Raw genomic sequence first — 13,951 nt, 5'->3', positions numbered from 1 at the left:
TCCGCCGGGGCTACGGGTTCATATACGAACCGGGCCTGGAGGCCGAGGTGTTTGTGGCCCGGCGGGACGTGAATGCCCATCTGCCCGAGGAGCATCCTGGCCGCAATCTTATACCGGGGGACATGGTGCGTTACACCCGGCACTGCGGAGAGAGGGTGTGGTTTGCCCTGGATGTAAAGCTGAAGGGCAGTCCGGAGAGCAAGGTGAGCTCTGCATCCCCTCCCTCGGATGAAGCAGCAAAAGGACCGGAGTAGGGCAGCGGATGCCCGTTGCACCGTCCCCGTTGGGACCATCACTGAAGTTGTTTGTTTGAAAGTTTGAAATGATAAGTGAAATTACCGAAGAAGTCACCTGATTTGTTTGTTGATTGGCCTTGTGATTGAACCGGCAGGAGCCGGCACCGTTGTCCCCGTGGGGACCGTTTAAGTTTTGCATGGGAACTATCCATGGACAAGCCCGTGAACTTGCAGGGCACCACAAACGTTAAGTGGCTTGTAAATATGTTGGGTACCGTTACCGTTTCCGCTATGCCGCCTCCGGAGAGGCAGGTTGGAGGGAGGGCCCTCAGCAGAGCAGGCTGGGGCCCAGCCACCAAAGGAACCGGTGGCCACCCTCTGGAGGGCAAGGACAGATCCCGCTCGGGTGACTTGTGCTGGACTGTGGGTCAAGGGGTGCTGCCTGGGTTTTAGGGGCAGCATCAGGGCCAGGTTGCTTGGGTGGGAGAGAGCGGAAACCGTGACCGTATACCGTTGCAACGTTTAAGTAAATGTGCCTCCCGTCTTGGGAAGAGTTATTAAAAATGTTATTTATGTTTGCTTAACCCTGTTACCCCTTTTACAGAAAAATAAAACCGGTGTAGGACGGCAGCCCGCGGACGGTCTGCATTTTGCTAAGGGGGAATGTGTCGCCCTGGGCAAGCCAGGGGACACAGGTCACAACACCACCACACCCCACACTCCAGGTAGGCACATCACAGCTAACCAGAAATCCTTGTTGCCTTCCTCCAGAGGTTGATGATGCACACCAGGGGGTGGGCCAGGTGGTTGGCTCCGCCCACCGAGGAGCTCACAACACTGGAGGCAGGAAGAAACGAGGCAGTCCAGCTAGGGACACGAAAGAGTAAACGGCAGATAGCCCAGGCAGGGCAAGAGTAAACAACAGAGAAGAGCTCAGGGAGAGCTTGAGAGAGGAGTCCAGGAGGAGGAAGTGGAGGAGTTAAGGAAAGAAAGTAGTAAAGGAGGAAAAGCAAGTAAAGTGACAGAAGAGAAGGACAGCCTGAAGGGCTCAGCTTTGTGAGGGCCAGAACAGCAAGGTCAGCAACGGCGGTGACTGTCTGGAGGGGGACCGTTTGGAAGTTCCTGGAAGGACCCCGTTGGCTGTGTGCCCGGTGGTCTGGAGCAGTGTTCCGAAGGACAGTCAGCACCAGGGCAGGGGCCTCTCGGACCCCGGCAAGGCTAGGAGTCGCCAAATTTGCCAAATCCGTCAGTGACGGGGACGCAGATCCCCCAACAACCAAGTCCCGATTGACGGCAACAGCCCGACCATTACCGGGGAGACACCGCCACCGCCAGGGCACAAGTTTCCCCAGGGCCAGCGCCTGCGGGCAAAGTGTAGAGCTCCTCCGGCCCAGATTGCAGTCGGGGAGCGGGTAACCGGAGGGAATCCACCGCTACCATCAGACAACACAGGTGCAAGGAAGAGAGACATCACCGTCACCTACCGGGAGTGCAGGTGCAGCCGTCTGTGGGACCGTCCTACCAGCCGTTGGTTTACCGTACAGACTGTGTCCGTGTGTCAGGCTGAGTGAGTACCATAGTGCCGCAAGGCACAGCGCTGCCCCCGCGTCCCTGCGCCCTCCAGGCCCTACACTTCACATCTCATCACCGGGCCCCGGGATCACCAACCCCTACCCACGGATGGGCAACACAACACCTGGCTGCTCCGCATCACCATCCCCGGGACCCCCATACTGAGCAGCGGTGGTGCAATCACCACAACCGTGGGTGGCGTCACGAACTATAACAATCCCCACACCCAACAAACACCCCCTTTCACTCACGGGCGAGGAGTGTCGCTCGAGAAACCCCGGGATCCGGCCCACAGCTCGAGCCACCAGGAGCAGCTGCCGGACCTGAGCAGAAGGGGTGAGCGCGGTGTGCTGACACCCTCCTCCCCGCCCGCGACAACTTGGCGTCACGAACAGGATCTTACCGCTCTGCCGTCAGGTAGAGGTGCGCCTTGTTACCGCCGGAGGCATCCGGCAGAAAAATTTCAGAAGCCGCCATCTTTGGCGCGAAAAGTTCCCGCTCGAGCGTCTTCTCGAGCAGTAGAGGTGCGAAGGCCAAAACCCCGCCCCGAGAGAGGAGGGGCCGGAAAGAGCTAAGGGGGACGCGATGGCGGCTGGCCGCATGTAGCTGCGGCTATAAAGGCAGGGACGCCAGGACCTTGCGAAAATACCGTTCCTGGAAGCAAACAGTGAAGACACCATGTGGATGCCGTCCCGCGACACCGTACCCCCCGCGCCTGGAACCGCGGCGTGGGTGGAGATCCGGACCGCGCAGCTCTATCAACGGCTGCAGGTGAAGATGCAGCTCCTCATGGAGGATTGGGAGGCCGACATGGCGGACGTTGTAGCCACCGTGCGGAGACGCGAGGAGGAGGCGGAGAAAGGGAGGGTGAGTGACCCACGTCCCGATGCCCTTGCAGGGCCGGTCATCGCGGCTGTGGGGCCCGGTCCAAGCCCTCTCCCCCCGTTGCCTCCCTCGCCACCCGTCTCGGAGGCCGTGACCCCGCCACTAGGCCCGCTACCACCGCAACCGGTAGCGATACCCAGCCCGTCCGCCCCAGCGGACCGACCTGTAGCCGGAGCCCGTAACAAACCGGAGGCATTACCTTGGAAGGCCCCGAAGATTGTGCCAGAGACAGTCCCCGAGCAGTTTCCCGAGCCGGAGCCGACGACCCGCTCCGAGCCGAAGGCCCAACTGCGGAAAGCCCCTGTGCCCATCCCCCACACCTCGGCTGAGGTGGCGCCGGGTTGTTACTGCAAGGCAGCGCCCAAGGCCATGACACCGCGGGATACGCTGCCCACCTTCCTGACAGTGGGTAACGTGCTGGATGTCCCGCGGGGCTCAACCCGTGCGCCGGAGCTGGCAGCAGCGCCGTACTGGGACAGGGAGCCAACAAAGCTGGGCCTGGAGATCGCGGAGAGGGAGAGAAGGAAAGCCGAGCTGGTGGCCCGAGCCATTCGGGAAAAGGAAAACCTGCGGCCAGCAACCTTCCGTGTCCGGGGCCCGTTCTACGAGGGGCAGGTGAGGCGATTTGATGTCCGCCGGGGCTACGGGTTCATATACGAACCGGGCCTGGAGGCCGAGGTGTTTGTGGCCCGGCGGGACGTGAATGCCCATCTGCCCGAGGAGCATCCTGGCCGCAATCTTATACCGGGGGACATGGTGCGTTACACCCGGCACTGCGGAGAGAGGGTGTGGTTTGCCCTGGATGTAAAGCTGAAGGGCAGTCCGGAGAGCAAGGTGAGCTCTGCATCCCCTCCCTCGGATGAAGCAGCAAAAGGACCGGAGTAGGGCAGCGGATGCCCGTTGCACCGTCCCCGTTGGGACCATCACTGAAGTTGTTTGTTTGAAAGTTTGAAATGATAAGTGAAATTACCGAAGAAGTCACCTGATTTGTTTGTTGATTGGCCTTGTGATTGAACCGGCAGGAGCCGGCACCGTTGTCCCCGTGGGGACCGTTTAAGTTTTGCATGGGAACTATCCATGGACAAGCCCGTGAACTTGCAGGGCACCACAAACGTTAAGTGGCTTGTAAATATGTTGGGTACCGTTACCGTTTCCGCTATGCCGCCTCCGGAGAGGCAGGTTGGAGGGAGGGCCCTCAGCAGAGCAGGCTGGGGCCCAGCCACCAAAGGAACCGGTGGCCACCCTCTGGAGGGCAAGGACAGATCCCGCTCGGGTGACTTGTGCTGGACTGTGGGTCAAGGGGTGCTGCCTGGGTTTTAGGGGCAGCATCAGGGCCAGGTTGCTTGGGTGGGAGAGAGCGGAAACCGTGACCGTATACCGTTGCAACGTTTAAGTAAATGTGCCTCCCGTCTTGGGAAGAGTTATTAAAAATGTTATTTATGTTTGCTTAACCCTGTTACCCCTTTTACAGAAAAATAAAACCGGTGTAGGACGGCAGCCCGCGGACGGTCTGCATTTTGCTAAGGGGGAATGTGTCGCCCTGGGCAAGCCAGGGGACACAGGTCACAACACCACCACACCCCACACTCCAGGTAGGCACATCACAGCTAACCAGAAATCCTTGTTGCCTTCCTCCAGAGGTTGATGATGCACACCAGGGGGTGGGCCAGGCGGTTGGCTCCGCCCACCGAGGAGCTCACAACACTGGAGGCAGGAAGAAACGAGGCAGTCCAGCTAGGGACACGAAAGAGTAAACGGCAGATAGCCCAGGCAGGGCAAGAGTAAACAACAGAGAAGAGCTCAGGGAGAGCTTGAGAGAGGAGTCCAGGAGGAGGAAGTGGAGGAGTTAAGGAAAGAAAGTAGTAAAGGAGGAAAAGCAAGTAAAGTGACAGAAGAGAAGGACAGCCTGAAGGGCACAGCTTTGTGAGGGCCAGAACAGCAAGGTCAGCAACGGCGGTGACTGTCTGGAGGGGGACCGTTTGGAAGTTCCTGGAAGGACCCCGTTGGCTGTGTGCCCGGTGGTCTGGAGCAGTGTTCCGAAGGACAGTCAGCACCAGGGCAGGGGCCTCTCGGACCCCGGCAAGGCTAGGAGTCGCCAAATTTGCCAAATCCGTCAGTGACGGGGACGCAGATCCCCCAACAACCAAGTCCCGATTGACGGCAACAGCCCGACCATTACCGGGGAGACACCGCCACCGCCAGGGCACAAGTTTCCCCAGGGCCAGCGCCTGCGGGCAAAGTGTAGAGCTCCTCCGGCCCAGATTGCAGTCGGGGAGCGGGTAACCGGAGGGAATCCACCGCTACCATCAGACAACACAGGTTCAAGGAAGAGGGACATCACCGTCACCTACCGGGAGTGCAGGTGCAGCCGTCTGTGGGACCGTCCTACCAGCCGTTGGTTTACCGTACAGACTGTGTCCGTGTGTCAGGCTGAGTGAGTACCATAGTGCCGCAAGGCACAGCGCTGCCCCCGCGTCCCTGCGCCCTCCAGGCCCTACACTTCACATCTTATCACCGGGCCCCGGGATCACCAACCCCTACCCACGGAGGGGCAACACAACACCTGGCTGCTCCGCATCATCAACCCCGGGACCCCCATACTGAGCAGCGGTGGTGCAATCACCACAACCGTGGGTGGCGTCACGAACTATAACAATCTCCACACCCAACAAACACCCCCTTTCACTCACGGGCGAGGAGTGTCGCTCGAGAAACCCCGGGATCCGGCCCACAGCTCGAGCCACCAGGAGCAGCTGCCGGACCCGAGCAGAAGGGGTGAGCGCGGTGTGCTGACACCCTTCTCCCCGCCCGCGACACTAGCAAACACTGAGTAAACTTAGTGGCATCTTAAAAGTGGCTGTTGGACTTCCATTAGTGTCCCACTGGTGAATAGCTATTTGCAGCACCTCGGCATGACACCCTCATGCACATTTTGCTACGCTAATTTCATAGCAAACTCAGGGAATTCCTTGCTCTATTTGATCATTTGGAGGGATAGAAAGTGAGGCTTCCTTTACTGTCCTGGTACCCACAGAACACGGCCACTGTACCCACCTGCCCACTTTTGCCACGCTATTTAATTTGCCTAAAGAGCTGACTCTTTTTCTGCCTTCCTAAAATTGTCTGTAATACTAAGTTAGTGTTCCTTTGCTGCCAAGCAAGGTACCACACATGTGCATTCTACACTCCTTTCCATTTCTGGAATGCAATTATTAACTGCAGGTAGTCCAGCCAATCTGTGACGAAGGTGCATGTGTTGATATAATGTAGCCTGCATCCAATGTTGGTTTTCTCGATGTCTGACAGCTCAACAATACCATCTGTTTCCACTTCCAAAACAAGTGATGACCTGCCAATCACACTCCCTGTTGCGTGTAAAGGGGTGGAAGTTCAGTGTGAAAAACCATGTGAGACTGCTGTCCCCACAGTCACAGAGGATGAAGAGCACGCAGATGCACTTGATGGGGCAGGCGGTGGTTGCACAGGCACGCTAGGCCGCATTGTAGCACAGTGAAATTCACATTGCGACTGATGCTTCATTTTAAGTCGTGTACAGGGTGGGCTCCCCAATATGCAGCAAAACCAGGCAACAGGAAAAGGACTCTAGTCAGTTGGGTTGATAAATGATTGTTTAACTTTACTAAAACAAACAATGAGAACCATGCATACAATTTAAATAATTGATCAATCTATTCTGTTGCCTACTACCTGCTAATCCCTCTGCGTAGCAGTAATTGTGTGTTTGTGCGTGTGTGTATGTGTGTGTGTGTGTGTGTGTGTGTGTGTGTGTGTGTGTGTGCGAACATGACTTATCAGTGGCGCATCACAAGAGCTTCCCAGTTATCTACCTAAACATAGACAAAACACATTACCCCCCCTGAATACCCTTATTAGCTGAAGCCTCACAGATAAGGCAGATGATAACAGTGTGAATGCAAACCACACAGCTCTGCAACACAGTCATGGAAATCTTGAAAATCAACAGCCAATGCAAACATGTGTCGCTGTCCCTCTATGATTTAAACTGTATGTGACAATTTGACAGTGCAGAGGTAGCAAGTCTTATTGTCTATAAATAGTCGGCCTACCCAGAACAGATATGTGTTTTGCTAATAAAACAAAGTGTTGCGTGCCCGCATTATTGTCTGGGCACAGCCTACCGTACCCGGGTACTGTGATGTCCAGTTGCCAGAAATACAGACTTTACGCTCCTCTCACGGTAAGCAGTATAGACAGCACCGTAAGAATGTTGGTCTGTGGCACAGGATGCTGCTCACTGGTGTTACGGTAATCCTCACCAAACTCCAAAATGACTCCCCTCACAATTGAACGAAGTGTTTCCGCGGTGGCTCCTTGCTGTAACACACACCTTTAGCTTTTCCTTCTGTTCACAGACAGCATCTCCAAGTCCACACCCGAAGAGCAATTTCTCCTCCATGTCTAAGTGTGGAGAGGCAGCTAGTGCGCATGCGTGTGCCGATTTTCCCCAGCCGCAGCCTAACTACAGTGTTTCGCCTAGTGAGTATGCTGAGCCTGACTGTGCCATTCCTGAGGCTAAGTCTTCATTTCGGGATACAGTGCATGCTCCCACACTTAGTGCGAAAAGCCTCTTTGCACAGGTACTTGCACTCCGTACCGGGTCTAAGTCCTGTTTTGTGCCTAGACACCATGTTAAAGCTGATAGTCTTTTTTCAGAGACTGTATTTCATGCTACTGAGCATGCTCAGGCACTTACTGCATCAGAGACTAGGTCCGGTAATGAACTCTTTGGCCCTGCCCCTGATGTGGGGGGCCCGTATAGACCACAGGGCATCAGGTGTCCTGACGATGTGGCCAGGCCACTCCCAAATGGCTTGCAGAGGTCCGCCCCTATGACTTGTCACCTCATTATTGATGGTCAGACGATGACTGGTGAGGTGTTTGTGTCGTGGCAGCCACGAAGTCATTATTGAAGTTGCGGTTCCAAATAGGACGCTAGTTATGCCACTCATGACGTGTCTCTGCTTTTGTCTCCAGGAGGTGCATTGTGGTCCACCCTGGTTTGGGGCGGACTCAGGTTATAAAACGGGCTGGAGCCAACAAGGAGGTGCGCAGTCTTCTATTATGCTCCGAAAGAGCACACCTCCATGTGTTGAACCCATTGCGGCTTTAGGCCAGAGGTAGGCAGGGATAGGGCATCGATGCAGGCCACCACCACAGTTGGTAACGCAGAACGGTTAAGACCAGCTCCTGTCCTACCAGTCCTGCTTGTGCAGCCCAGTGGCATTAACAGGCCTGCTGCTGCTGATGCGCCTGCTGTCCACAGGTGTGCCCCCAATGCACACGGTCAGCGTACTATGGCCCCTGTGATGTTAGCAGGGAGTTCCTGGGCTGGGTGGGCGTGTGGACCCTGTGACGCTAACAGGGCTCCCAGTCTCCAGATCCGAGTGGCGTCTAACTCGGTTCAGGCTACTATTAGTTTCATAGCCACACAGCTCTGTATCCTCCACCTAACCTTCCAGTTGCCAACCTCTCCTTTTCCATCTGGGAGCACGGTGGACATTGACTGCTGATGGGGATATATACCTTTCTCTTTCTTTTCTTATTAATTTTCGTTATATAGCGGTAACATAGTATATACCACCTTATCCAAATCTGCCAGTCCCACCGTAACAGATGGTGTTTCTTCAGCAAATGTTACTTTTGCTTAACCACCAAACCTACGGACAAAAACTTTATTCCCCTTTCCAACACACCTGTTCCCCTTTCCACCAGCATCTGTCCTTTTTTGACTCATTTTGTATATGACCAAAAGTGCAACTCTGCAGAGACACCGTACTCAATGCCATCTCAGCACAGCAGCCAGCCCTCGGTCCCTCAGATGTGGACAAGTAAAAGACCATTTCCTCCTATCCATGACAAAGCGTTGAGATTCACTCTGTGCAGCACTGGTGTTTAATGGAAAAGCAGATCTAAGATTGCGTACCACCTTCTGCAGATACTCCTGTATACGTGCGTCCCTTTCTATGGCAGGAATTATTTCGCCAAATTTTGTCTTGTACCGGGGATCTAACAGTGTGGCAACCCAGTAGTTAGCATTACTTCGAATTCGTACAATCCGAGGGTCATGTTGTAGGTAGTGCAGCAAGAAGGCGCTCATGTGTCTTGTGCATCCAGGAGGACCAAGTCCTTGGTGTGTTGGTGGCAGAGAGGTGAGAATCGTGCCTCCTTCTTCTTCCCTCTCCCCCCAACCTCGCACAACCGGAATGTGAGCAAGCTCTCACTCATCTGCTGAGTCTTCCATGCCCATCGCCAGTTCGTCCTTCATTTCTTCATGGGCTCCTGCACCTTCCTCAACACTTTTTGCTGATACTATGCGCCCTTGTTAATCCCTCTCCCCCACCATGACTGCCGCCTAGGTGCCGCTGACCATATGGACCTCGTAGATCTTGTTATCCCTTCCGCATATGACTCCTCCTGTACTTCCTCCCCTTCCTCTTGTCCCAACACCTGACTCCGAATAATGCTTACAGTGTACTCCATCATGTAGATGACCAGAATTGTCACGCTAAGAATGGCATTGCCAGTGCTAAACATCTTCGTCGACATTTGTAAACTGTGTAGAAGGGTGCATAGGTCCTTGACCTGACACCACTCCAGCAGCGTGATCTGCACCACCTCTGGATCAAGTTAGGCCAGGCTATATGTCATAACGTATTGCAGCAGGGTTCGGCGGTGCTGCCACAAACGCTGCAACATGTGCAGATTCAAATTCCTGCGTGTCGGCACATCGCATTTCAGGCATTTAACCACCAGACCTAAAGACTTCTGGAGCGACGAAAGCTGTTGAGCTGCTGTGTGCAAATGATGGAAGTGAGCACATAGCGAGCGTACCCGCTGCACAAGGCCATGAAGGCCGGGATGGTGTTTTAAAAATTGCTGGAGAATTAGATTCAACACATGAGCCACACAAGGCACGTGTGTCACATTGTCACGGCGAAGGGCCGCCCCCATGTTTGCATCATTGTCACACCCGGCCTTCCCTGTCTGCTGGTTGAGTGGAGACAACCATTGATGAAACTTGGTCTCCAGAGCTAACCGTCCACAACTTCTCAGCGGTGTGACTCACATTTCCCATACATTTCAAAGTAAACATTTGACCGCATGATGGCATCGAGCTCTGCTGCCAGCATAGTAAGGAGGTGTGTGGTTTTCCTTGTGCGCAGTTACAAGGAAGGGTGCCCTGACCACACAGGGTTTGGGCCGAGGTGAAGGACCCACACGAGGTTGAGGAGGCAGAAGCAGTGTATTAACTTCTACATACAGAGGAAGGATTGATACAACTCGTGGGGACAGCAAGACTTGTACAGCAGACCCTTCTCCATCTCTCCCCATAGTAACCCATTGCCCAGTCAGCGACATGTAACGCCCCTGTCCATGCTTACTGGGCCAAATATCTGTGGTGAAATGCACCCTGTCACACAGTTTCTCAAAGAAGCGGTGATGTTTGGTGTGACATGCTGGTGTAGCGCATGCACACCTTTGTTGGAGAAGGAGTGGCGCCTGAGCATCGGCTCTTGGAGCACTGCGATGGGCATAAGGTCATAAGGGCAAAAGGAAGCATTTTGGTATCCAACAGTTTGCAGATGCTGAAAGTCAAGCTCTAAGCCATGTCATGCCCTTCTAAAAGCATGTAAAACACAGCAAGGGGACTCCAACCACAGTCTCCCTCGTTTCCACTAATTGGGCCACACATACTCCACTTAACTAGCATCAGTTGACCCCATATTCAAGATGAAAAAGATCCTTTGCATGAAGCACTCTCAAAAATACGTGTGCCTTTCACCTCCCCTGGCTGAGCCAGGGGAAGAAAAGTCCTCTGAAAGCCATGACTTGTTCATCTTGATTCTTTTTTCAAAAGCGAGGGGACTCCAACCACAGTCTCCCTCGTTTCCACTAATTGGGCCACACACACCCCACTTGACTGGCATCAGTTGACCCCATTTTCAAGATGAAAAAGATCCTTTGCATGAAGCACTATCAAAAATACGCGTGCCTTTCGCCTCCCCTGGCTGAGCCAGGGGAAGAAAAGTCCTCTGAGAGCCATGACTTGTTCATCTTGGTGAACGTTAGTCTGTCCACATTGTCAGTGGACAGATGCGTGTGCTTAGCTATCAGCACACCCCCAGCAGCACTGAGGACACGTTCCGAGAAAACGCTGGCTGCGGGACACAACAAGATCCCCAAGGCATACGTGGTGAGCTCAGGCAATTTATCCAGATTGGAAGCCTAAAATGAGCAGGGCTCAAGTTGCACAGTAATGGCATCGACGTTCCCTTGCATATACTCATATCTGTGTCTCCTCCTCTTTTTCCTTGTCCAGCTCCTTTGTTTTTGCATGAGTATATGTCCTTGTCACTTTCCCATGTGTTTGTGTTGTGTTCTGAGTTGTTTGTCACCTTTTGGACACCTTTGAGGGTGTTTTCTAGGTGTTTTTATGTGTTTGTGATTGCCTGCCATTGTTTCCTATGCGGTTCGAGTGGTTCGTCAAACGTTCGCCGAACCGAACTCGAACGGGACCTCCGTTCGACAAACCGAACTCGAGCCGAACCACGGCCGGTTCGCTCATCTCTAGTGCTCACTCACCTCTTCTTAAAGGGCCAGCGTCGCTGAAATAGGATATGGCTGAGTACAGGTATAGGGTATAGAAGACTTCCTTTTTCTTGTGGGCGGTGCCTGTTTAACGTGTTTTTGTAGTTTGCCTTTTGCTCTAGGTGTTCAGGCCCCTCTGTGCTTCGTACCCAGGTTAACCCTGTCTCTGCCCACAGTGTCTGACTGCCAACCTGAGTGTGTCCAGCCTGCTGGTTTCCCAGGAGTTGCCCCGATGACTATCAGCTGTGTATTCCGTCATCTTCCGCCAGCCTGTACCCGTCATTGGTTCTGGATTCCATCTGGCCACATCAGCCTGCACTCCTCGCTGGACCCGCCTCTGTCTGTTGTTACCACTCGGCACCCGTACCTGGTTCCAGTCATCCATCCTGCCCACGGCTACCGTTGGACTAGTGGCCATATCCCGTACGGACATCTGAAGGACACGAAACCCAAACTCACTTGTGTCCCGGCTGCTGTGCATCTAGGCCCTCTGGGGGGGGCCACCAGGCAGCCCCTGTATAGGGGTTCACTCCTGGTTGTCTCTCTGGGGGAGTCCAGTGCACAGTCCTGTGGATCCACCTCTGGACTGAACGGTACAGTTATTGCTTTCAAAAGCACAGTTACCGTGTGTGATTTGTCACCGATACAGATGAACTTCAGTAGAGCGTAATGCTGCTTAGCCGAAACAGTGCTGCAGAGATCCGAGCTGGGGAATGATGTCGATGGTTGGACACCGGCGGATGTTGAGTAGGATGCACAGGAGCCAGATGAAGAGTAGGAGGAGGAGGAAGTTGTTGTTGTTGAGTAGGAGGCTACTAAAACTGTGATTGAAGTGGGCCCCGCTATTTTGGGTGTGGGGACTATTTGGGATGTTGTTTGCTCAGACTCTGCACCAGCCGTCACCAGGTTCACCCAGTGTGCCGTCAGTGAGATGTGGCGTCCCTGTCCACTTCCGCTTGTCCACGTGTCTGTGGTTAAGTGGACCATCCCTGTTATGGCATTGGTGAGATCCCGTTTGATGTTTACGGACACGTGATTGTGGAGCGTGGTCACGGCACAATGAGAAAAGTAGTGGCGGCTAGTCAGAGTACCGTTGTTCTAACACCGCCAAAAGGTTGAGGAAAGCCTCTTTTCCCACAAGCCGATATGGCAAAATCTCAAGGGCTATCAATCGTGCAATGTGTGCAGCTATGGTTTCTGACCTTGAGTGCGTAACGGGGTATTTTCGCTTCGTTTCAAAGGTCTGTGGTACGGACAACTGAACGGAACGCTGGGACACTGAAGCGGATGTGGTCGTTGATGATTGAGTTTGACCAACATCAGGTTGGGAGGAGGCATCAGCGCCACCTTATTGCACACCAGTTTGGGAAGCAGGCAGCCCAGGGAAAGTGGCAGAGTTTTGAGTTTGGAAATCGTGTTTTTCACCTAGAGCTGTCAACCACCTAGTGTTGTGCTTGGCTAACATATGTTTTCTCATGCTGGAGGTGCCCAAGCTGGAAGTATTTCTGCCTTTGCTAAGCTTGGTCTGACAGATTTGACAAATGGCAGCCGTTTGGTCTGAAGCATTCTTGGAAGAAACTCCCACACAATTGCACCATGGACCCTTAGACTCTGAGATGGCACAGGTGGTGCACGGACCCTTGGACTCTGAGATGCCACAGGTGGTGGTGTTATGTGCACAGTTGATTGACTTCTGGCAGTGGTCGAAACCCTATGTCTTACAGCCGTTTTGCGGACTATGGACACATGCTCCTCTGCACTGCTGCTCTCGCAATCCATGCCACCGGTCCATGTTGGATCAGTCACCTCATTGACCAGGTCATCTTCAAATTCTTGAAGGTCAATTTCTTCAGGAATTGAGGTTTCAGGCTGACCTGAGGGCAACTGTGTCTCATCATCCTCCAACACTTTCCCACGTTGGCAAGAAAATTGTGATAGGAAGGCAGAGGTAGATAAAGCAGGAACTTTTTCTTTGGCTCGATCACACTGCTTGGGCAACCACCACTGTCACTACCACCTCGTCCATGGCCCTTATCTCATCTTTTTCCCATTTTTTTGGTTTGATTATTTGAAGGTGAATACTGTAACGTGACCTTTTCTACAGGCAGTGGAACAACACTGATGCCAGGTTGTTAAACTTGTGTTAATAGTTTCCCACGCTGTTTTTGGAAGTTTAAAAACCGCAAGGTACCTTAATTGGACAAATTACCACTTGGAGAATGACGACAAAGATGTTGGGAATGTCTTTCAGCCCCAAAAGAAAACAGGGTTTGACAACACTTTTATTTTAGTATTGGTTTTTGACACTCAGACTGTGTTTTAGTAAGAGCAGGATACTATATAGGTTCTGTAAGGAAGACGCCATCACCAGGATGCTAGTTTGGTGCTATGAAGGTATTTTGCTTCAGGCAGAAGTAGAGCCACTGACACTGAGTATTAATAAAAATTTGGTAACACTGAGAATGTGTTTTAATATGAGCAAGCCACTATCCAAGTTCTGTAAGATATGAAGCCTCCAACATTATGCTAGTTTGCTGATAGGAAGGTACTGGCCTTCAGGCAGAATTAGTGCAACTGACACCGAGTATTAATAAAAATTTGGTAACACTGAGACTGTGTTTTAATAT

The sequence above is a fragment of the Anomaloglossus baeobatrachus genome, chromosome 3 (genome assembly GCF_048569485.1).
Source record: "Anomaloglossus baeobatrachus isolate aAnoBae1 chromosome 3, aAnoBae1.hap1, whole genome shotgun sequence".
Lineage (NCBI taxonomy): Eukaryota > Metazoa > Chordata > Amphibia > Anura > Aromobatidae > Anomaloglossus > Anomaloglossus baeobatrachus.
The sequence above is the reverse complement of the archived record's forward strand: the minus strand, read 5'-3'. Positions refer to the sequence as shown.